The 26201-nt window shown below is 39.0% G+C and overlaps 1 pseudogene; it reads right to left on the minus strand.

The window, feature by feature from the left end:
- Positions 1-24585: 24585 nt before the first annotated feature.
- Positions 24586-25713, minus strand: LOC117078420 (annotated as a pseudogene).
- Between the last annotated feature and the right edge of the window lie 488 nt (positions 25714-26201).

Raw genomic sequence — 26201 nt, forward strand, 5'->3', positions numbered from 1 at the left:
TCTCAAAATGACTACTTACTAATTTACAGTATAAATAGAATAGGGCTATCCTTGAATTCTAGCTTCTGATGTGTGTTAGGTAACTTCATGACATTGGTATAGTTCAATGAGTGTAATATGGAAACAAATAACAGATCAGCTTAGTATAGCTGTCCTGCAGGTGAACCTGTGCCATGGGATGCACTTCTCTTTCCGTGGTTTATATATCATGTCTCTAGTCAGCCTGCATGCACAGAGTGGACTCAGTGAAAGAAATGCAGCAAAGAAGGCTAATGGGCTACTCCTGGGCCCGATCTCAACTACTTTTCCTCATAGAGTTTGCGTAGTCTCCATCAACTTTCGCAGCTCTCCCAATTCAGGTAATTAGTGGGATGTAATTTTCCTTTTGGTAACTGGGATATAATCTACCTGTGCTTGACATTATATCCTTTTCTTCTCCTTTCTTGGGCCTTGTTTCATCAACTGTCAAAAACATCTTCTTTCTTTCTCCACTGGATCTTCACTCACATTCTAAAAATGTCTTAAGTCTGGTTTCTGAAAATCAAACTCTAAACTAGGGAGTGTTGGAACAGTGACTTATTAAAGGATACTCTTTAGTAAACACCTGTAGATGAGGAAATGGAGCAAGATAAAAAGTAGTGAAACCCAGCAAATATGTAAACTTAGCAAAAGTCTAGTCCAGGAAGCCCCCATACTATTTTCCATAGCTGTCGCACCATTTTACACTCCCACATACAGGGTACAAGGGTTTCACTTCCTCCATATTTTGCCTAACACTTGTTTTTATATGTATATAAAATATACATGTATATAATATATACATATTATATAGATGGATGGATAGATAGATAGCTATCCTAAAAAGTATGAAGTGATATCTCACTGTAGTGTTGATTTGCACTTCTCTGATAATTAATGATGTTGAGCATATTTTTATATATTTGTTGGACATTTATATGTCTTCTTTGGAGAAATAACTCTTCAGGTCCTTTGCCCATTGTTTAACTGGGGTATTTGGGTTTCCACTATTGAATTGTAGGAGTTCCTTATCTTTTTGGAAGTTAGCCTAGTTTGGGAAAAATTCTCAAACCATGACTTCCTCTGCTGTGACACCACAACCATCATTAACACAGAAGAATTCTGTGACCAAATGTTGGGGAGAGTTAAGTTTTACCTACCACCAAGTAAGCAATTAATTTTGTAGACAACACCAACTGGGTGTCCTCCAATTCAATTCTGACACTATCTACCTGGAAATAGTTTCCCATCCCACAAGTTGAGGGCTCAGTTCCCAAGACTGCCCTTTCTAGGACACTGGTCATATGTCCAGGCCTCCAGAACTTCTGACCCGCAAGCTTCAAGTTGGGTTTTCCATGATCCCTACTTTGGGTTCAATTGATTTGATGGAGCAGTTCACAGAAGTCAGGAAAATACTTATTTACATTTACTGGCTTAATATAAAGGATATTACAAAGGACAGAGATGAAAAGATGAGTAGGGTGAGATATGAGGGAAGGGGCATGTAGCTTCTATGCCCTCCTTGAGTGTACCACACTCCAGGCACCTCCACTTGCGCAGCTATCTGGAAGCTCCCTGAGCCTGTTCGTTTTGATTTTTATAGAGGTGTCATTATGTGAGCATGATTGAAAACTGTGTAGAAATATGACTGGACAAACGGGCATTATACTAATAGACTGAGTTGGGAAACCCAGCAAGGTATGTCTTTTAAGAGTCTTCTTGGTTTGTCTGTACAGAATTCCTGCCTCCAGAGTATGGGCAGAACCCTCTCTGAAATGAGGATTTTTTGACTCATGATCACAGTAGAGTCCTGCTTTTCATAGGTAAAAGGACAGGAGAGGATCAGAGAGACATATTCTATTTCCTGATGTCTGCTCCTAGTGCCTCAAGTGCCACAACATTATGACAAAATACTGCAACAAAGTTTGGGATTTACAAGGTAGGAACCATGGATAAAAACCAATCTGCATATATAAGCATAATACCACAAATTCCTTATATATGATTTAAAAATATTTCTTCCATTCTTTAAGTTGCCTTTTTTGTTGTTGATTGTTAGCTTTGCTGTGTGGAATATTTTTGTTTTATATAGTCCCACTTGTCTATTTTTGCCTTTGTTGCCTTTGCTTTTGGAGTCATACCAAAGAAATTATTGCCAGCCAGTGACAAGAAGCTTTTTTCCCTATCTTTTCTTCTAGGAGTTTCACATTTTCAGGTTATACATTTAAGTCTTTAATCTGTTTTTAGTTTACTTTTTTGTTGTTTTAGATAAAGGTTTGGTTTTATTATTTTGCATGTGTATGCCTACTTTTCAAACTGTTTGTTATAGTAACAATCTTTTCTCCACTGCATGTTCTTGACACTCTTGTGTAAGATCAGTTGACTGTATATGTGTGGATTTACTTCTGGGCTCTCTGTTCTTTTCCATTGGATTTCTGTTTTTCTTATGCCCGTACCATGCTATTTTAATTACTGCAGCTTTGTAGGATAGTTTGAAATCAGAAAATGTGACGTTTTCAGCTTTATTATTTTTCTTAAGATTTGTTTGGCTACTCTGGGTCTTTTGTGATTCTACGTGAATTTTAGGATTGTGGGGGTTTTTCTCTAAATAATGTCAGTGGAATTTCGATGGGAGTAGCACTGAATCTGTAGGTTGCATTTGGTAATATGGACCTTTAACATTATAAGTATTTAAATCCATGAACACAAAATACTTTCCATTTGTTTGTGTCTCATTCAATTTCTTTTATCAATGTTTTGCAGTTTTCAGTGTACAAGTCTTTCACTTCTTCAATAACTTCATTTCTAAATATTGTTTCTATGCTATTATAAGTGAAGTTGTTTTTTAGTGTTCTTTTTGATGGTTTGTTATTTGTGTGTAGAAAATAATGATTTTGTATGCTGATTTTGTATTTTGCCACTTTGTTGTATTAGTTTATTAGTTTAACAGATTTTTTGTGGGGTCTTTAAGGTTTTCTACATATGAGATCATGTCATCTGCAAACACAGATTATTTTACTTCTTTTCATTTTCTAATTTGGATTCCTTTTATCTATTCTCCTCGCCTAATTGCTCCGGCTAAGATTTATAGTACTATATTGAATAGAAGTGGTAACAGTAGACATCCTCGTCTAATTTCTCAAAAAATTAAAATAGAACTACCATATGGTCCAGCAGTTCAACTTATGGCTATATTTCCAAAAGAGTTGAAATCAAGATCTTGAAGAGATATTTACACTTTCATGTTCATTAAAACATTATTCACAGTATGCCAAATGTCCATCGATAGAAAAATGCATTTTTTAGATGTGGTATATACATACGATGGAATTCAGCTTTTAAAAAGAAGGAAACCTTGTCATTTGTAGCTACTTAGATGAACCTGGAAAATATTCTAAGTAAAATAAGCCAGGAATAGAAAGATATTGCATGATTTTACTTATATAATGTATCTATAATAGTCAAACTCATACACAGAACATATACAGTGTGGTTGCCAGGGGATAGAGGGAGAATTGGGAAAATGAGGAGGTATTGTTCAATGGGCATAATGCTTTAGCTTTGTTAAATAAGTTCTAGTGATCTACTGTATGACAAAGTGCCTGCAGTTACCCATATAATATTGTACACTTCAAAATTTGTTAAGAGGGTGGAACTCATGTTAACTGTTCTTACTACCACACACACACACACACACACACACACACACACAAAATCAAAGGAATACAAAGAATCTTTGGGAGGTTTGCATACATCTATCACACTGATCATGATGATGGTATCATATGATGATGGTATCATTGGTGTTTGACCATATCCAAACTCATCAGATTATACATATTAAATACGTGCAGATTTTTGAATATCAATTATAGTTCAATAAAGCTGTTTTACGAAAAGTCTAGTCTAGATCCCTCATGAGCAAAATGTCTGGAGCATAAACATTACCTTTGTGTGATCCTCACTTGAAGTAAGTGAGCCAGTCTTTTATATCCTTCTATCATTCAGCCATTAGTTATGGACTACCACACTAGGTGATGTACATTTCCAGGCAAGGTGGCTCTGATCATTTTCGGCAGCTAGAAGAATGAATCCACTCACTGAATAAATGGGTTTTGGGAAGCATGACATCACAACGTCTACTACCGTCCATTCCTTCCGCCACTCAGGCCTTTTTGCTTCTTAATATTAAGTTCACTACATTTGAGCATACATTCTCTAGCACAATTCCTGGTATTTACGTATTTATTTAATATATTTAAGGTACATATTTAATATGGATCTCCTTTCCTACCACTGATTCCAGATTTTCCTTAACCTCAACTATCACTTCTGCTGGTCTAGGTGACTTTCCTGGTGGGGTGACTTTGACCCTAATCTCTGAGAGGTCTGAAGCCCAGTGTCCATTCCCTTATTAGATCTGTGGTTACTACACTTTCCCATTAATAGCTAAGAAAGACCATGGAAGTACCAAGAGATGCCACAATAGATCACCTGAATGCCAAACATACTCTTTGCTGCCCACATTATATAGCAACACTCTTACCTCCTAATGATCAGGATTAATTACTACTGCCAATATAATAACTATTTTCTATATCTGTTGGTACACTTGCAGAAGAAGCCCAAAGTGACCAGGCAGTGGTTGTAAGCTTTATAAGCAGCAGGAATCTTACTGTTTCTACTGTGGAAGTGATCCCACTGTGGGAACCAGAATCTCTACACCCACAGAGCCTAAAATCGAGGAGACTGGCAAAACAAATCCACCAAGTTCATAATTGGGAGTAATGGTGAAGATGGCTATTCTTAATTCCACCCCTTTCTTCCCGCACCTATGAATACTATCTATTGAAGACACAGAACTGTATCTTGTCCATCGATTTAAGGAATAAAACATATCCTGCAGAATAATGCCCATGAATAAGGGGTCTCATTCCCACAATGATGCTTCAGCAATATCTTTAGAAGGTCATTTTCCACTGTATTAGTCTGTCACTTTCTGGGTAGTGCATTAGATTATAAAACTAGTGGATCTCGTGATCATGTGCCTACTGCCACACCTCCTTTGCCTTAAAGTGGGCCCTTCATCCAAGGCAATGGCAGGTTCTCACAGTGAGAAATCAGACACACTGTGAGCCTTCAGATAACAGTTTTGGTCAAGGGCCTGTGGTCAGAAAATGTAAACCCATACCCAGAAAATATATATGTATATATATATGTGTGTGTGTGTGTGTATGCATATATATATTTATGTATATATGCGTACGAGAGAATATATTGCTTCACTTTTCAAGTAGAAAGTTCTTCAATGTGATTCAACTTGCCACAGACTAGCTGTTCATATCCTCAAACATTAGTGCCATGTTAGGGCATTGACATCTGTCTTTGTTGTCAGCATTTTAGTGGTAGCTGAGGAAAGAGGTTGACTATCAGTAATTTGCTAGGTCATCTGTCCAGTGAATATTTAGTTCTTCTAATGGAACAGATGCTGTTTAGGTGGACTAATGTTAAAAAAAAAAAAAAAAAAAGACCTTTACATTGTATATTCACTCACATAAGTCCATCACATATTTAGTCTTGCACCTTGCTCCATCTGGGCTACTGACCAACCAAGCCACTTAGTGGGGTTCATACATTTATTGAAACTTACCCCTATATCATGCCACATCTCTCTCCAAATAAAGTCAATTACCAGATGCACTGACAGAAACTTTTCTAATTGGGAAGATTTCCCATTACCACTTTATTTCAAGGTAAGCCTGAGAAAGAATGCAAAATAGCAGCAGCCCAGTTTCAGTTTTTGAGACGGAGTTTCGCTCTTGTTGCCCAGGCTGGAGTGCAATGGTGCAATCTCTGGCTCACTGCAACCTCCGCCTCCTGGGTTCAAGCAATTCTCCTGCCTCAAACTCCCAAGCAGCTGGGATTACAGGCATGTGCCACCATACCTGGCTAATTTTGTATTTTTAGTAGAGACGGGGTTTCTCCATGCTGGTCAGGGTGGTCTCGAACTCCCAACCTCAGGTGATCTGCCCATTTCGGCCTCCCAAAGTGCTGGGATTACAGGCGTGAGCCACCACGCCCAGCTGATTTTCAAATGTATGCCAGCCTTGCATTGCTATATTAAAACTTTCTTGTCCTAGTGTTTTATTCTTTACATATATTGAAGTATGGTTTTGCTGACTTGTTTCTAAGGATTTTGCATCTGTGTTCAAAAGCTATACTACACTGTAGGTTTTTTTTGTATTGCATTTGTCTGGTTTTGTTATCAGAGTAATGCTGGACTCATATAACTTGGAAGATGCTCCCAAGCATCTCCCAAGCATCTTTCTGTTTTGTTTTTTTCTTTGGAATTTACATAGCAGAATTGATGTTATTTGTTTTTTGAATGTTTTGTGGAATTCCTCTGGGTGACTATTAAAGCTGTATGATTTGTTTTTTGCAAGGGTTTGAGCTATCACTTTGAGCAAAATGCTAATAGTGATACGGACAATGAAGTCCAGGCTGAGGTGGTCTTAGACGGAGATGAAGAACTTCTTGGGAACTGGAGCAAAGACCTCTTCCCTAGAGATCTATGGAACTTTGAACTTGAGAGAGATGATCTGAAATTGGAAATTACCTTTAAAACGGAAGCAGAGCAAAATGTTTTGAAAATTTGCAGCCTGTCCATATGGTAGAAGAGAAAAACCCATTTTCTGGAGAGGAATTCAAGCTGGCTGCAGAAATTTGCATAAGTAACAAGGAGCCAAATGTAAATTTCCAAGACGATTGGAAAAATCTCTCCAGGGCATGTCAGAGACCTTCATGGAAGCCAGTCCCTTTACAGACATGGAGGCCTAGGAGGAAAAATGGTTTCTTGAGTCAGGCCCAGGGCCCTGCTCTTGCTTGGTGCAGAATTGGGACTTGGCGTTCTTTATTCCAGCCATGGCTAAAAGAAGCCAAGGTACTGCTCTGGCCATTACTTCAGAGGGTGCAAGGCCCAAACATTGGTGGCTTCCACATGGAGGCATTTGATGTTTTCAATGTTTTGGGTTTTAGCTACTCAACTATATGTGTAATGATACCTCAATATTGTTTTAAGTTTTAATTCCCTAATGACATATGATGTTTATCATTTTATAAGTGTGTACCAAAGATAGAGACTGCAAGAAAATATTTACAAGTCAAATATATTACAAAGGACCTGTATGCAGAATACATGAAGGATTTTTTGTAAAATTCAAAAATCAGAAAACAACAGCTCGATTTTTAAAATAGGCAAAATACATCAACATGTAACTCACTAAAGTTGACATACGGATGTTAAATAAACATGTTAATTATTCTTCTACATCATTAGCCATTAGAGAAATGCAAATTAAATGCATGATTCAAACAGGAAAAAAGTGATACATTGAACTTACTCAATATAAAGAAATCATTGTCTCCCCAGGAATTATAGAAGAAACAGGCTGAATATTATGTGGTTCCCTGTGTACTATAGCGAGATGTATCCTCAGGTGTCTTAAATGTATTCATATTTACTCCAGCCAAGATGTACATCCCCTCCCTTCTACTGACCTGAGGATGCCACCCTTGGACTAAGGCTACCATCTCCCTGACACTTCAGAAAAGAAAGCCAGAAGGAAGGAGAGGGTTGTGCTGCTTGACATTCAGGCACCGGGGCCTCTCAGGGCAGACACTAAGGCCACGTTTCTGTGAGGTTTTGCATGTCTGTTATGAGAGGTCCCTCTGCCTTTCTTCTGGGTCCTCACTGAAAGAGGCACTGGGAAAGGGTAGAAAAGACAATCTTGAATTCCCTATACTATGCGGCCCTCATGCCCTAATACTAGCTGCCTGGTGAAGAGAAAATCTGTGTCCTTAACAGAGGGAGAGCACAGGCATTATGAGGCCTTGAATTGGACTCAGTGTTGCTGTGTCAGAGAACAAAGGAAATTTGGTTCAAACTCAGCCAGTGCCCTCCCATGGAGGGAGCATCCAAACCAGCTCTAGCCAGAGGAAAATCACTCATGCTAGTGGTCATTACATGAGTTCTGTCAAGCATTGCCATCACAAACCAAAGTGCTCTGGGGCTCTAAATGAACTTGAAGGCAGTCTAGGCCAGAAGGACTACAATTTCCAGGTGAGTCTGAGTAATCAACTAGACTCAGTGCCAGTGGACGTGGAAAGCATTTGACCCACTGAGACATGAGCTAGGGCATCTAAAGGAGTGCTTGCACTACCCCTCCCCTAGACCCAGACTGCACAGCTCACAGATCCAAAAGATACCCCTTCCTTCCTCCTGAGGAGAGGACAGGGAAGAATAAAGAGGACGTTGTCTTGTATCATGGATACCAGTTAAGTCACAGTAGGGTAGGGCATTAGAGTCACGAGGCTCCCTTTTCAGGCCCTAGCTCCCACTTCTAGACACACCATGGGCCAGAAGGGAAAACATTTCCTTGAACGGAAGGACTCAGTCCTAGCAAGACCCATTACCTGCTGACTAAGGAGCACTTGGGCCCTGAATAGCCAGAAGCAATTTTTGGGTAGTGTGCCATGGGCCTTGCATGAGACTTTGAGACTTGCTGGCTTTATGTGAGACTCAACGCATTCCTAGATGTGATGGGTAGAGGAGAGACACTTTCTGCTTGAGAAAAGCAGAGGGGAGAGTAAAGGAGACTTTGTCCTATATCTTTGGTACCAGCTCAGCTATAGGAGGGTACAGCACCAAGCAGGCTCTTGAGGTCACCAATTCCAAGCTTTGGCTGTTGAACAGAATTTCTGGGCCTGCCATCAGCCATAGGGGAGCCCAATGCCCTGAAGGATGAGTCTTAGGCCATGTAGCATTCAACATAATCTGACTGAAGAGTCCTTGGGCCTTAAGGGAACTTTGGCAATAGCCTGGCAGTACTCCTAGAGGGCCAATGGTGGTGGTGGCCATGTATTGAGGCTTCTCAGCCTGTGAAAATGGGAGGAAAGAATGGGAAAGATTGCCTCTTGTGGTTTGAGTGCCAGTTCAGCCACTGCACAATGGAACACCAAGTAGAATTATAAAGTTTTTGACTTCATTCCCTGACTCTGGAAAGCACCTCTGGATCTGCCTGTGGCTGGGGAACTTGCTGCCCCGAAAAAAAGGACATAAGCCTGGCTGGCTTTGGCACCTGCTGATTGTAGAGACTTAGGGCTTTAAGCAAACATAGGCGTGGCCAGGTTGTGGTTACTGTGGGTGATGTGTAAGACCCATGCTGTGCAAGTTTCAAGTCTGATCAAGTACCATTCCAGTAGTGGTGACCACAGGAGTGTTTGTGCCACCTCTCCCTCAGTTCCATGAGGCTCAGAATAGAGAAAGATACTTTGGTTGTTTAGGATATTGTAAGGAAGAAAAACAAGAGTCTCTGCCTAGTAATCCAGATAATTATTCCGGATCTTCTTCAAGGCAGTACCTCTATGAATCTGGAAGAACCACAGAGTTACTGGGCTTGGGGTGTCCCCTAATGCAGATATGGCCAGATCATAATACTCAAGTCCTTTTGAACACCTGAAAAACTTTAACAAGAAGGATGAGTACAAAGAAGCCCAGACTACAAAGACTATAATAACCATCTAACTATTCAATGCCAGACACTGATAAACATCCACAAAAATCAAGATCACATAGGAAAACATGACATCACCAAATGAACTACATGAGGCACCAGGGACAAATCCTGAAATATATGACCTCTTTGACAGATATTCAAAATAGCTGTTCTAAGGAAACAAAATAAATCAAGATAACATAGAGAAGGAATTCAGAATCCTATCAGATAAATAAACTTAACAAACAGACTGTCACTGATGGACATTTGGGTTGATTCCAAGTCTTTGCTATTGTGAATAGTGCTGCAATAAACATACGTGTGCATGTGTCTTTATAGTAGCATGATTTATAATCCTTTGGGTATATCCCCAGTAATGGGATGGCTGGGTCAAATGGTATTTCTAGTTCTAGATCCTTGAAGAATCGCCATACTGTTTTCCACAATGGTTGAACTAGTTTGCAATCCCACCAACAGTGTAAAAGTGTTCCTATTTCTCCACATCCTCTCCAGCACCTGTTGTTTCCTGATTTTTTTAAATGATTGCCATTCTAACTGGTGTGAGATGGTATCTCATTGTGGTTTTGATTTGCTTTTCTCTGATGGCCAGTGATGACGAGCATTTTTTCATGTGTCTGTTGGCTGTATGCATGTCTTCTTTTGAGAAATATCTGTTTATATCTTTGCCCACTTTTTGATGGGGTTGTTTGTTTTTTTCTTGTAAATTTGTCTGAGTTCTTTGAAGGTTCTGGATATTAGTCCTTTGTCAGATGAGTAGATTGCAAAACTTTTCTCCCATTCTGTAGGTTGCCTGTTCACTCTGATGGTAGTTTCTTTTGCTGTGCAGAAGCTCTTTAGTTTAATTAGATCCCATTTGTCAATTTTGGCTTTTGTTGCGGTTGCTTTTGATGTTTTAGATATGAAGTCCTTGCCCATGCCTATGTCCTGAATGGTATTACCTAGGTTTTCTTCTAGGGTTTTTATGGTTTTAGGTCTAACATTTAAGTCTCTAATCCATCTTGAATTAATTTTCGTATAAGGAGTAAGGAAAGGATCCAGTTTCAGCTTTCTACTTATGGCTAGCCAATTTTCCCAGCACCATTTATTAAATAGGGAATCCTTTCCCCATTTCTTGTTTTTCTCAGGTTTGTCAAAGATCAGATGGCTGTAGATGTGTGGTATTATTTCTGAGGACTCTGTTCTGTTCCATTGGTCTATATCTCTGTTTTGGTACCAGTACCATGCTGTTGTGGTTACTGTAGCCTTGTAGTATAGTTTGAAGTCAGGTAGCATGATGCCTCCAGCTTTGTTCTTTTGGCTTAGGATTGTCTTGGCAATGTAGGCTCTTTTTTTGGTTCCATATGAACTTTAAAACAGTTTTTTCCAATTCTGTGAAGAAAGTCATTGGTAGCTTGATGGGGATGGCATTGAATCTATAAATTACCTTGGGCGGTATGGCCATTTTCACAATATTGATTCTTCCTATCCATGAGTATGGTATGTTCTTCCATTTGTTTGTGTCCTCTTTTATTTCACTGAGCAGTGGTTTGTAGTTCTCTTTGAAGAGGTCCTTTACATCCCTTGTAAGTTTGTGTCCTTTGTAGGGACATGGATGCAGCTGGAAACCATCATTCTCAGCAAACTATCCCAAGAACAGAAAACCAAACACCGCATGTTCTCATTCATAGGTGGGTATTGAACAATGAGATCACTTGGACTCTGGAAGGGGAACATTACACACCGGGGCCTATTATGGGGACGGGGGAGAGGGAAGGGATGGCATTCGGAGTTATACCTGATGTAAATGACGAGTTGATGGGTGCTGACGAGTTGTTGGGTGCAGCACACCAACATGGCACAAGTATACATATGTAACAAACCTGCACGTTGTGCACATGTACCCTAGAACTTAAAGTATAATAATAATAAAAAAAAAACAAAGAGACTGAATTAAAAAGAATAAAGTGGAAATATGGGAGTTGAAAAATGCAATTGACATACTGAAGAGTGTATCTGAGTCTTTTAATAGCAGAATTAAGCAGAATTAGTAAGCTTGAAGGCACACTATGTAAAAATACATAGTCAGAGGAGACAAAGGTAAAAACATGTTTAAAAGTGAAGCACACATACAGTATGTACAAAATAATCACAAAAGCGCAAATCTAAGAGTGATTGGCCTTAAGGCAGTGGGGTGGGGGGGTTAATGTTTATTCCATAACAGAGAACTTTCCAAACCCAGAGAAACATATCAATATCCAAGTACAAGAAGCATTTAAAACAACAGGCAGATTTAACCTGAAGAAGAGTTAAGGAGTTTAATAATCAAAAATTGAACTACCAAAGGCCAAGGACAAAGAAGGAATTCTAAAAGCAGCAAGAGAAAAGAGTCAAATAACATACAATTGCACTTCAACATGACTGGCAGCCGACTTTTCAGTGGAAACCTTGCAGGCCAGGAGAAAGCAGCATAAATATTTAAAGGGCCGAAGAAAAGAACTTTTACCCTAGAGTAGTATATTCAGGGTCAAAAAATTCATCAAACATGAACGACAAATACTGTCCCAGACAAATATTAATGTAACTTGAGGGATTTGATCAACACAAGACCTGTCCTATAAGAAATGCTAAAGGGAACAGTGTCTCAATCAGAATACAAATGATGTTAATGAGCAATAAGACATCATCAGGAGGTACAAAACTTGCAAGCAGTAGTAAGTACACAGAAAAACACAGAATACTATAACACTGTAACTGTGTACACTAATTTGATCTTAAGTAGAAAGACTGAACAATGAACCAATCATAAATTATAACAATACATTTTCAGGCCGGGCGCGGTGGCTCAAGCCTGTAATCCCAGCACTTTGGGAGGCCGAGACGGGTGGATCACGAGGTCAGGAGATCGAGACCATCCTGGCTAACACAGTGAAACCCCGTCTCTACTAAAAATACAAAAAAAACTAGCCGGGCGAGGTGGCGGGCGCCTGTAGTCCCAGCTTCTCGGGAGGCTGAGGCAGGAGAATGGCGCGAACCCGGGAGGCGGAGCTTGCAGTGAGCTGAGATCCGGCCACTGCACTCCAGTCCGGGCGACAGAGCGAGACTCCGCCTCAAAAAAAAACAATACATTTTCAAGATAGAGAGTAAAACGTGATATAAGAAGAGATAATAAAAGTTTAAAAAGCAGGGGGATAAAGTTATAGTATAGAGTTTTATTAGCTTTCCATTTGCTTTTAGATTTTTAATGTGAACTGTGTTGTTATCAGTTTCAAGTAATGGATTCTAATATGGTATTCACAAGTCACACAGTAACCTTGAATCTGAAAACATACAACAGATACACAAAAAATGAAAAGCAATAAATTAAATCATATCACCAGAGATAATTATCTTCACAGAAACTAGAACAGGATGGAAAAAAGAAGGAAGTGAAGGCTACACAAAAACTCAGAAAACTTACAACAAAATGGCAGAGATTAGTTCTTACCGATCAATAATAACATTGAATGTAAATGGACTAAACTCTCCAATTAGAAGAATATAGAGTGACTGAATGGATTAAAATGAAAAACAACAAGACCCAGAGATCTGTTGCCTACGAAAAAAAACACCCTTCACCTATAAAGACACACAGAGACTGAAAATAAAGGGATGGAAAAAGTTACTCCATGCTAAACAAAAAAAAAAAAAGAGCAGGAGTAGCTACATTTATGTCAGACAAAATAGATTTTAGCACAAAAAGTATGACAACAGACAAAGAAGGTCAGTATATAATGATAAAGAAGTCAGTTCTGAAAAAGAAGCTACCTGTCGTCAATATATATGTATCCAACACTGGACCACCTAGTTATATAAAGTAAATGTTATCAAACCTAATAAAGAGATAGACCCCAATACAATAATAGCTGAGGAATTCAACACCCCAAGTTCAGCATTGAACAGATCTTCCAGACAGAAAATCAACAAAGAACCATGAGACTTAATCTGTCCTATAGGCAAACTGGGCCTAATAGGTATTTACAGAACATTTTGTCCCACAGCTGCACAATACACATTATTCTCAGGAATAGACCTTATGGTAGGTCACAAAGCAATATGAAAACTTTTTAAAAAGGAAATAATATCAAGCATCTCTGACCTCAATGGAATAAAACTAGAAATAAATAAGAGGAATTTTAGAAACTATACAAATACATGGTATATGCTTTTGAATGATCAGTGAATCAATAAAGACAATAACAAGGAAATTTAAAAATTTCTTGAAGCAATGATAATGGAAACTCAACATACTAAAGCTGATGGGACACACAGTGAAAGCAGTAATGAGAGGCAATATGTTTGGCTCTGTGTCCTCACCCAAATCTCATGTTGAATTTTAATCCCCAGTGTTGGAGGAGGGGCTTGGTGGGATGTAGTCGAATCATGGAAATGGACTTTCCCCTTGCGGTTCTCATGACAGTGAGTGAGTTTTCATTAGATCTGGTTGCTTAAAAGTGTGCAGTACTTTTCCCTTATCCCTCTCTTCCTCCTCCTCCAGCCATGTAGGACATGTATGCTTCCCTTTTACCTTCATCCATGATTATAAGTTTCCTGAAGCCTTCTGAACCTTGCTTTCTGTACAGCCCACGAAACCTAAGTCAATTAAACCTCTTTTCTTTATAAATCATCCAGTCTCAGGTAGTTCTTATAGCAATGCAAGAATGAACTAATACAAGAGGGAAGATTGTAGCTGTAAGTGTCTATAACAATAAAAGAAGAAAAATTCCAAAAAACAACCTAATGATCCATCTTAAATAACTAGAAAAGTAAGAACAAACTAAACCCCAAGTTAGTAGAAGAAAACAAATAATAAAAATCAAAGTAGAGATAAACCGAAATATCAAAAACAATACAGAAGATCAATTAAACAAAAAGTTGGTTTTCTTGAAAAGATAAACAAAATTGACAAATCTTTACTCAGACTAACTAAGAAAAATATAGAGAAGACCCAAATAAATTTGAGATGAAAAAGAAGACATAACATCCAATACCACTGAATTTCAAAGAATCATTAGTGGCTACTATGAGCAATTATATACCAATAAATAAGAACATCTAGAGGAAATGGCTAAATTCCCAGACATAAAAGCCTTCCAAGTTTGAGCCATGAAGAAATTCAAAACCTGAAAAGAACAACATTGAATCTGCAACAACAACACAAAAGCTCCCAATAAAGAAAAACTCAGGACCCAGTGGCTTCACTACTATATTTACCAAACACATAAAGAAGACATAATATCAAACATGCTCAATGAATTCTGAAAAGTAGAGGAGAAGGGAATACTTCCAGACTCTATTGGGCCAGTATTATCTCAATACCAAAACCAGACAAAAACACATAAAAAAAAGACAACTGCAGACCAATACCACTGACGAATATGATGTAGAAATCCTCAATGAAATGGAAGAAAACCAAATTTAACAACACATAAAAAAAAATCATTCTTCATGAACAAGTGGAATTTATCCCAGGGATGCAAGAATGGTTCAACATATACAAATCAATATATGTGATATATCGTGTCAACAGAATGAAGGACAAAAACCATATGATCATATCAATTGATGCTGAAAAAGAATTTGATGAAATCCAGCACCTTCATAATAAAATCCCTGAAAAACTGGGTATAGAAGGAACGGGCTTCAACATAATAAAAGCTATATATGAAAGACCCACACCTAGTATCATACTGAATGGCAAAAAACTGGAAGTCCTTCCTCTAAGATCTGGAACACGAGATGGATGCCCACTTCAACACTGTTATTCAACATAGTATTGGAATTCCCAGGTAGAGCAATCAGAAAAGATAAAGAAATAAAAGGCATCCAAATTGGAAAGGAAGAAAATATATCCTTGTTTGCAGATGATGTAATCTAATATTTGGAAACACCTAAGACTCAACCAAAATATAGAACTGATTTAAAAAATTCAGTAAATTTGCATGATACAATATCAACATACAAAAATCAGTAGCTTTTCTATATGCCAGTCATGAATCATCTGAAAAAGAAATTAAGAAATTAATCCCATTATGATAGTTAAAAATAAAATAAAATACCTAGAAATTAACATAAAGAAGTGAAAGAGCTCTAGAAGGAAAACTATAAAACACTGATAAAATAAATTGAAGAAGACACAAAAAATGGAAAGATATTCTATGTTTATAGATTGGAATAATCAATAATTTTAAAATATCCATACTACCTGAAGGAATCTACAGGTTCAATGTAATCGTTTTCAAAATACCAGTGATATTCTCCACAGAACTAAAAAAAGAAAAATCCTAAAATTTCTATGGAACAACAAAAAATCCAGAAAAGCAAAAGCTATTCTAAGTAAAAAGAACAAAACTGGAGGAATCACATTACCTGACTTCAAATTATACTACAGAGCTATAGTAATGAAATGGCACAGTACTAGCTTAAAAACAGACACATAGACCAGTGGAACATAATATAGAAACACAAAAATAAATCCTACATCGATAGTGACCTCATTTTTCATAAAGGTGCCAAGAACATAAACTGGGGAAAGGAAGACTTAATTTATAAGTGCTAGAAAAACTGGATATCCATATCAAGAAGAATGAAATTAGACTGCTATCTTGCTATAGACAAAAATCAAATCAAAATTGATTAAAGACTTAAACCGAAGACCTCAACCTAAGAAACTTGTAAAAAAAAAAAAAAAAAAAAAAAAAGGGAAATCTGCAAGATATTGGAATTTCCAAGGATTTCTTCAGTAATACTCTCACAAACACAGGCAGCGAAAGCAAAAATAGACAAATTGGATTGCATCATCTTAAAAAGCTTTTACACAGCAATCCTGACTGCTCGCAGTCAGGACTGGTCTATCAAACCTCAGTGCTCAAGGTGGAAACCCACAGAGAAGGAGATCTTCCAGACTGGGAGGCAGCAAGTAGGCTGAATTCCAGCTCTGGGTCCCATGTCCTTGGAAATTATCCACATGGAGTTGTTCTTCTGAGGTCCCAAGAAAGGAGCACTTCTTATGGAAGGTGAAAAGAAATGGCAATCTATCATTTTACCTAATGATATTGGGAGTAAGTCTCCTGTCCAGAAGCGAGAGGCACGGGGGTTCTTGTGATGACATCAGTGGGGAGTGTCAGGGACCTTTGAAGTGAGTGAACACAGCCATTCTCTAAACATCCCCCAAATGACTCACCTTCAGTCTCTTATTCTCACTTAGATTCAGCCTTCAGTGAACATGCTGCCACTGCCAGTGAAGGTGTACCATAGTTGCCATGAATATAGAATTGTTGGGCACAGGGTTGCAGGAAGGGAGGGCATTCCCAGATTTCAAAGAAGAAGAAACATTTGTGCATGTTTCTGACAGGTTACAAAATACACATGAAGCCTGACAAAAAATTGAAAGAACAAAGTGTGGCTCAATTTGATTTTTGTTAACATCAAAGATGGCACAGTTTTTCCTGTTGTGCTTGATACCTACATTTATCTTATCCCAAATCAAAACCAACAGCAACTTCGTTCCTTCAACTGCTAACATCCATTTCAAATCCTTCTACTTTTTCAATCTCCATTACTACTGCTGTGTGTGAAGTTAATGTTATCTTTCGCTTAGGCTGGGTTAAAGGCTTCTTTGTTGTTGCTACTTTTTCTATCATTGTCCTGTAAAATCCACCGTCTTATCAGCAGGCTATGATCCTTTTGAAAATCCAGTCCATACATATATGGAGCTGGAGGCCATTATCTTTAGCAAACACAGGAACAGAAAACCGAATACTAAATGTTGAAAACACCATGAACACGTAAAGGGGAACAACACACACACTAGGGCCTTTGGGAGGGTGGAGGGTGGGAGGAGGGAGAAGATCAGGAAAAATAATGAATGGGTACTAGGCTTAATAACTGGGTGATGAAATAATCTGTACGAATATCGCTATGACACAAGTCGACATATGTAACAAACTTACACTTGCATCTCTGAATTTAAGATAAAAGTTAAATAAACATTTTAAATAATCCATCAAATGTAACTGCTATGTAAAGTTTTATTTATTTAGGCAAATGCATGGAGGCCCATATCTACCATTCAAGTCTCATAATGACCGGTTCAATCAACCTAAAATGTCACTGTGCATTCCGTTTGAGGTCGATCACTCACTTCTCCAAAGCCTGTAGCCATTTTGTCCTGTTTTCAGTTCCTATGGTTTTAACTTTCCAAATTTGTCATTATGGATAGGCTCATAAAATACTGACTTATAAACCTAGCTGTAGCATTTTTCATCACAAATAGCAGGGAACGAGAATTCCTGTTGTTCTATATCCACTCATATTTGGTATTTTAGATTCTCGAATTTTAGCCATTCTAATAAGCATGTGTTGGAATCTTCTTTGGTTTTTGTGTGCATCTTCCCAATAACAAATGATATTGGCCATCTTTTTATGTACCTCTTTCTGAATGGTATATCCTCTTTGGTAAAGTATCTGTTCAAATGATGTGCATATTTTTAAAAACTAATATACTTCATTTTTAGAGCACCGTTAATCCAAAAATATAAAGAGAAAACTTCATAAAAATTACAGAGTTCCTACATACGTACACCACTCCTCCTGCCCTGCCTACTTCTCACACACACACACACAGACACACACACACACACACACACACACACTGTGTCTCCTATAATTTATATTTCATATTATTATGGCATGTTTGCTACAACTGATGGACCTGTATTGATACTTCACTAAGTAAAGTCAACAGTTCACATCAGGACTCCTTAACTCTGGGGATGCTAAAAGTTTTGATAAGTGTGTAATGACAAGTATTCATCACAGTATCACAAAGAATTGTTTTGCCATCCTAGATCTCCTGTGTACTCCACCTATTTATAATCCCCTATGCCCCAACCCCAACCACTAAGCCCCTGGAAACCATTACTATGTTTAGTGTATTCATAGTTACCTGTTCCGGAATATTGTATAATTGTAATCATATATTATGCAGCCTTTTTAGATTTTCTACTTTCTCTTAGCAATATGCTTACATGATTCCTCCAGGTCTTTCCCACTTAAAACAATGACTAAAAGTTTGTGTTGCTCAACATATGCGTCAACATTTGATGTTTCAGTGTTTGGGATGTCAGTCATTCTCCTGGGTGTAGAGAGCTATCTCCCAGGTGCTTTAATTTGCAATTCTCTAATGCTATATGATATTGAACATTTTTATTATATATGCTTATTTTCCATTCCTATATATTTATTTTTTGGTGGAGTGCCCGTTCAGATTTTTTTTTTTTTTTTTTTGCCTACTTTAAATTGGGTTTTCTATTTTCTGACAGTTGGGTTTTCAGAGTTTTGTGCATATTTAAATACACATATTTTATCAAATATGTGTTTCATACAACATTTATCCAAGTTTCTGGCTTGTCTTTTCATTATCTTAGCAGTGTTATTTCAGAGTAGAAATTTTTAATTGTCAAGAAGTCCAATTTATCTCATTTCTTAAAAGGTTGGTATAAATTGTTGGCACTTTTGTTTGGTATTGCATCTGAGAAAGTCATCATAAAACCCAAGATCACCTAGGATCTATATCTATAAGTGTGACCAAAACGTTGGTGTTGCATCTAAAAAATTAATCACCAAAACCAAGTCACCTAGGGTTTAAACCCGTAAGTTTGACCAATATTTAAAACTGTGATAAAATATGTTTGTGAATAAATGAATAGTTTCTCCGTAGACAAATATGTGGGGGAAATTAACTGGTTAAACATTTTGGGGAAAAAGCCACCAACATTATAAAGTATAAGATATTCATACTCTGTTCACACTGACTCAGTTTCCACATGAATGTGCATTCCTTATAAGTAACTATAGGCATTTGTCCCAGAATTTATGCTCAAATATGTTGAATTTATTTATATTAATTATAGCCACAAAAGAGAAACACGTATGTGTTCATCAGGAGGAAAATCGTTCAATTTGTTATTGCACAGAAATAAAATGGAATTCTAGAAAGTAGTCCCAACAGTAAGATAGTCGCCCAGGCTGGAGTGTGGTGGCGTGATCTTGGCTCCAACCTCCGCTTCCTGGGTTCAAGCGATTCTCCTGCCTCAGCCTCCCGAGTAGCTGGGATTATAAGTGTGAGCCACCATGCCCAGCTAATTTTTGTATTTTTAGTAGAGACAGGGTTTCACCACATTGGCCAGACTGGTCTCGAACTCCTGACCTCAGGTGATCCACCCGCCTCGGTCTCTCAAAGTCCTGGGGTTACAGGTGTGAGCCACCACGCCCGGCCAGATCCACTTTAATGAGTGATTATATTGGTTTATTAGGACTGCCATAGCAAAGTACCAAAACCTGGATGACATAAACAACAAAAATTTATTGTCTCATAGTTAATGGAGTTTGTTAGTCAAAGAGCAAGGCATTCGCAAGGTTGATTCCTTCTGAGGGCTGTGAGGGAAGAATGTTTTCCAGGCCTCTCTCCTTGCCTTGTAGATGGCTGTCTTCAGTCCATGCATGCTCACATTGTCATCCCTCTACTCATATTTCTGTGTCTAAACTTCCCCTTTTTATAATGACTCCCATCATATTTGATTAGGGCCAGCATTAATAACCTCATTTTAACTTGATTGTGTCTGAAATAATCCTATCTCTAAATAATGTCACATTTTAATTTCAACGTAGAATTTGGGGGAAGATGAAATTGAACCTATAATATAGTAGCAAAGGCAAACAGCAGATCTATATGCATATTATTACACATGTATAGTTTTATATGTATACATGTATATATACACACATAGCATATACTTGTGTGCTATTATACATAATATATGCATATATATGTATATATATTAGTGCATCTGTACTTCTAAAAGCCTAAAATAATCTTTTAAAATTTACATACCACATTGTTAATTGTGGAAACTTCTGAGTAGGAGGCTGAATTTTGGAGAAACTTTCTAAAGGAAAGAAATGTGATTTCTATGTATTTTTAGAACTTTTTGCAACAAGAATATATGCAGTATTTATTTAGAAGAAAAAATACTAAAGTAAGTCCAAGAAAAGGAAGAGGAGCAGTGTAGTAGTCGGACAAAGTAACAGTAAGCTGATGGAACAAAAAAATTGCTGAAATTAAAATGGCTTAACCCAAGTTTATTTTTGTGCACATAAAGTCTAACCTGAGTTGACATGGTGCTATGGGCTGAATTGCACCTCTCTCCCCAAATTCATTTATCCAAGTCAGAACTCCCAGTACCTCAGAATGTCACTGTATTTGAAGACAGAGCCTTTGAAGAGGCAATTAGATACAGTAGGGTCTTAAAAGTAGGACCTTATTCAGTGTGACTGGTGTCCTTATAAGAAGAGGAGATTAGGACACAAACACAAAGACCAAGGGACAGCCACATAAGAATTCAGTGAGAAGGCTGTCATCTGCAAGCCAAGGAGAAGCCACAGAAGAAATCAAACTGGCCAACATGTTGATCTTAGATAATCCAGCTTCCAGAGATGTGAGAAAATACATTTCCACTTTGAAGTCACCCAGTCTGTGATATGTTGTTATGGTATAATCAACTAACATGTGGTGGGTCCTGGCTCTCATGTCACCCAGGAATCCAAGCTGATTTTGCCCTATTGCTCCACATGGCAACAGATGTTAACTCCTAAACAGACATGAAAGCATTTGAATGATGCACTGGCTTCTGTCTAACTACAAATGAACCACTCAGGAAGACAAGGTAGACAAAAAAGCGAGGGGCACTTGTAATCTCTCCCATAAGCCATTATGGTGCTCAATTAAAAGCAGCTATTATAATTCATGACAGTAAGTCTTTTATTTTATTGGAATGGTTTATGGGAATGCCAGCATTGCCTTGAAATCTTCCAACGTATTCTTGTTCTTATGAGGTGACTGGCAATTTGAAATACAGGATTACATCTCGCTTTAAAACAATTCCTCAAGTCTTGGCAGGGAGGGTCAACCTTATTCCCTCAATAGCACTTTTCTGCACTGTCCTTTTTATAACCTACACAATTTCTTTAGGCTGAGAATTCTCTCATTCATTTTGGTGTATGATAAATATTCTACTCTGAGAGCCTCTGCTTCCCTCCACATGACTAAACATTCCTGATCAGCTGTACATGTGCCTGTGGCATGCTGCAAACCAGGATTTTCCTGCGAGGCAGATATACAGACAAGAGAGAGTGGAAAGATGGTTAATCATTGTTGGTTCTTCTCATTAGAGCTAGTGTGTCTGCCATGGAACCCTTGTCACCTCCTAGGCAGTCTTCATGATTTTGTTATTATTTTGCTTTTTAGAAATTCAGCTTCTAGTATATAATTTGCAAAGAGATTTTATAGTCTTTCCTCATCTACAAAGATTATGAGGGAAACGGTTTTTGATCATCTATGAAAGCTCATTTAACTATGTTTGGGTTCAGTGCACTGTTTCAAATAATGCGTCTTATTAAAATCCTACCACAGATATCACATATTAAGAATCTTTCAAATACTCTGTCTATGCCTTTAGAATTACATCTCTAAAACCAGTATATTATGTGGCAAATCAGATTCTACTCACCGGTCTATGTGGAAATACATTGAGAGTGTGTTGAAGATGCCCAGGATAGGTACTGAAATGTCACTATCCAAAGTGAATAGTCACATCGAAGGGCTGTTACCACAGAGGACTCAGGGGGAGGGATGGATGAGTCAGGGAACTTCTGCACGGAGTAAGAATGGTCTATCTCAGGGGAAGGCCAGGTGATTCGGGGCTTTTGCATTGGGAGCAGGGCACAGCATTCAGAGGGAGAGACACTAGTGACAAAATAGTCCCCTGGACACGTTCCAGAGTTGCACAAGAGAACATACAGGGAAGATCAAAAGGACAGTGCTGTAATGTAGGAAAGTACTGAGGCTGAACAAAAATGCCAGCACCTGGACATAGTCAGTTCTCAAGAAACCTTGGGCTTAGAACACGAGGACTGTGGGTAAAGAAAGCCAATAATGATCCCTGAATCGTACTTTATTCTCATTATCACCTTCATTCTTTAGGCCTAACTTACAACTTTGGCCACAGGGTTCATCTTTATGTTACTTGAGAGACATTAAGCATGAAGAGAAGTGACTTAGATTAAAGACTGTTCTCGGGTTGGGAGAAGTGGGGATAGTGTGGGCCTAGATAAAAATCAGGCCAGGGCTCAAGTCTGAGTCACTTTCTAGCAATGTGATATTGGGGAATTTAACAACAGATATGAACCTTCCTCAGGCTGGGAATAGTGGGGACAGTATGACTCTAGATGAATTCAGAGCAGGGCTCAAGTCCCAGCCCTGTCACTCTCCAGCGATGTGATCTTATGGAATTTATCAAGCACTATGAGCCTCAGGTTCTTCATCTGTAAAAGGGGTTTCGTAAGCCTTGCCTTGTAGAATTGCTGGAATGTATGTAATGTGAGTAAAACACCTGGCACAATGCCTGACATATATTGGAAATTTAACAAATGGCAGTTGTTATCAATATGATTATAACCCCAAAGGCTACCACTGTCTTTTGTGAAAATTCAGCTGTTTGTGTTATTCAAAACATTTCAGCATATGTAGTTGAATATGTCATGGAGTACCAACTCAACTAAAAATTCGGCTTCATAAATAAAACTCATCACGTTTTCTTTCTGAAACGATATATTGTATAATTTGGGTAAGGGAAGAATTCCCAAGGTGGAATGCAACTCAATGATCCTAGAATTTAAGTCAAGGACCATCTCCTTTTCACCTTCCCCAATGCTCGTCCATCCAAACCACTACTTTTATTTGTCCCCCACTAAAAATAGCCCTTGCTTAGAGTTGACCAACTTATATTCAAAATAACCTAATTAAATGTCCTTCCATGAAGTGGTCTCTGGCTCTCCTAGGCCAGGGAAGTTGAGTGCCAGCCTAGAGTGTTCTGGGAAGCACTTCAAGGGATTATCGTTCTATTTCTCAGGAAACCCTTGCAGGTGATGAGTATCAATCACCTAGTTCTTGCACTGTGTTCAAGCTCACCAGTTAGAGAGCTGCAGGACACCTTCCATTACTTCCCTATGTGGAGACTCCTCTCTGCCTCATCCTCCAGCCAGAAGGAACTGCTCAAAGCAGTTTTCCATTCCAGGTTTTTCTCTCACCTTCTGAGAGTCCGGTTGTTGCCAACACCCAGCTTCATAACAATCAGTTCCCACAGAAGCAACTGCAGTTTTCCAAAATCCCAAGCTGCCTTAGCTCAGGACCTTTATCCTCGAAGGCTCACACGAGAGTCTAACCTCCTCAGTCCTTTCTTAAGTTGTTCTTTAAATTGTAAAGAACATCTTACCACCTTCTTGATATGGCTTCTGCTCCAATAATCTCCTGTTTTATGAGTAGGGGTAAGTCATGCTTTTCACACTATCCCTACTATGAAGAGTGCCTTCCCAAAGCATATGCTTAAATAATGTTCAGCAAATAAAGGAGTCAGTGAGGCTTTCTTGTATTCAGAGTTAATTTCTGCTACTTTTTTGAATATGGCAAGCCAGGCAAGGTATACATATTTAATTTTTAAGAGTAAGAGAATAAAGGGTATGAGGAGATGCAAATATTAGCCATCCTTTATTTTGTTCAACTACTGAACTGCAGAGTACTTTCACATTTTAAAGAAAATTCCTATTATAATACCACACTATCCTGTTACAGATCACAAAATAAGAGAGAAGGTTTTCCCAATTTTTTAACAAAATATAAAATTCTTACTTTTAAGTCAGACAAATGGCAAGATGTGTATAAGTAATATTCATAAACTGAGATTCTGAAACCAATTAAACCTGCTACTAAAGTAAAAGCATTTGAAAATAACCAAAAGAAAAACAGGTAAACCACCCACATGAAACAGAAATGCAGAGAACACTGTTTTATCTCCAGCCCCACCTGGGCCCTCCACTATGTAGAACCTCAACTGCCTTCTTCAAACACAAAGGGCAGAAACTACCCTAGACTTCTCTCAGGACAGGAGAAGTTGCTGGACATGAAACTGAAGCTTGCACTGGGCATGGCAGTGGCATCATCTGTGGTGTCAGTTATGGCCTGGGCTCTCTCTCCCACATCTTTCAAAGCATCTTTGTACCAGGATGGAAAGGAAATAGGGATACTATTGTTTAGCTTGGCCAAAAACTCTAGTACTTTCTTCTTGGTGCTTTCTGAATGGGCTCTTGGACCCCACAGGAATTCATAACGTGGAGGAGAACTGTTGGGCACCTCCCGATACTCCAGGTAATGTTCCTGCACGCAAACTTTAATGAGGAGCTCCTTGGGCTCCCCATAGACGAAGTGCTCCCTCCCAGCATACACCCCTATTGCATTCAGCACTTCCCAGATGACCTTCTCAGAGGCACAGCTGCCCTTTATGAAGATCATACTCAGAATAAGAATCAGGAGGCAGTTCTTGGACCTGCCCTTGTCATCACTACCCTCATCGGTGAGGTCTACTGTGTTTGCAAACACATGGAAGTGGTCAGGGCCCACTTCTGTCAGGCAAGGCCAAAAAGAAGCTTTATGAACTCACCGGCTTTCTCGAGTATCATAGGAAAGTAGTCTTTGTACTTGGTGATGACAATTGTCAGCATCTCTGACTCTGTTATAGGCTCCTTTGTTTGATATTTGAGGAGCAGGAACTCGGCCACCTTTTCATCTAGTGCATATGTGAAAAAAGAACTCACTCTCTGGCAGGCCAGAACAGGTACTGGCATCCTCCTCTTTTTGGCTGCTGGACTCTTCATTCATTGGGCTTCATGAAACAGAAGATGAGCAGGAGCTCAGAGGATTCTGGGGAGGACATTGGGAAAGACCCTGTGAAGGACTCTTGGGAGTGCTCTGAAGAAGACTTGACATCCCAGCACAGTGCACCTCGTCCTCCTCAGGACCACCAAGAATCAGAGACGAGGATGAGGAGGAGGAAGAGGAGGAAAATACTAAGTAGAAAGTGGAAGAGGAAATGGAGGCTTCCTCCTCTTCCTCATCTGTGGGATCCTGTGCATCTATCCAATCCTCTCTCACAACTGGGTACTGGGAGTCCTCCTCAAAGCTGGGGAACGGAACACTTGGAAAGAGAGGCATAACGACTTCTTCAGGAACAGCAGGTAAATGTATCAACAGGGATATGGATGATGGGATCCAACAGGCCTGTGGAAGAGAGTGACACTGTGAGTGACCTCAGCTGATCAACTCACCCATGATGGCTCAGCCAAAGGCAGACCTACAGCTCCTCTTCTCTTAAGGTGATGTTCTAGGGCCTCACAGGTCGCCTCTCTTCCTAGAGAGATTGTCCCCTGGGCACCTGTAAGAGGATGTGAGAAAGCACCTCAGGGCACAGTTGGCAGGCAGAGCCTGAGGCACCAGGAATGACAGTGGGTGGGTGGGGCCGGGTGCTGAGGAGTCTTCTCTGTTTGTGGGGGTAGAGCCTTTGTTACAAAGTCAGGGTGTGCACTCACCTTGACTCCTGGCACTGCCTGGGCCTCCCCTGCTCTGCTGACTTCAGGAAGTGCAACTCAGACCCAGGTCTTCACATCCTGGTTCCTGGAGCACCTGCAAGAGGAAGTGAGGGA

This window comes from Trachypithecus francoisi, unplaced genomic scaffold (genome assembly GCF_009764315.1).
Source record: "Trachypithecus francoisi isolate TF-2019V2 unplaced genomic scaffold, Tfra_2.0 Lachesis_group6, whole genome shotgun sequence".
Classification (NCBI taxonomy): Eukaryota; Metazoa; Chordata; class Mammalia; order Primates; family Cercopithecidae; genus Trachypithecus; species Trachypithecus francoisi.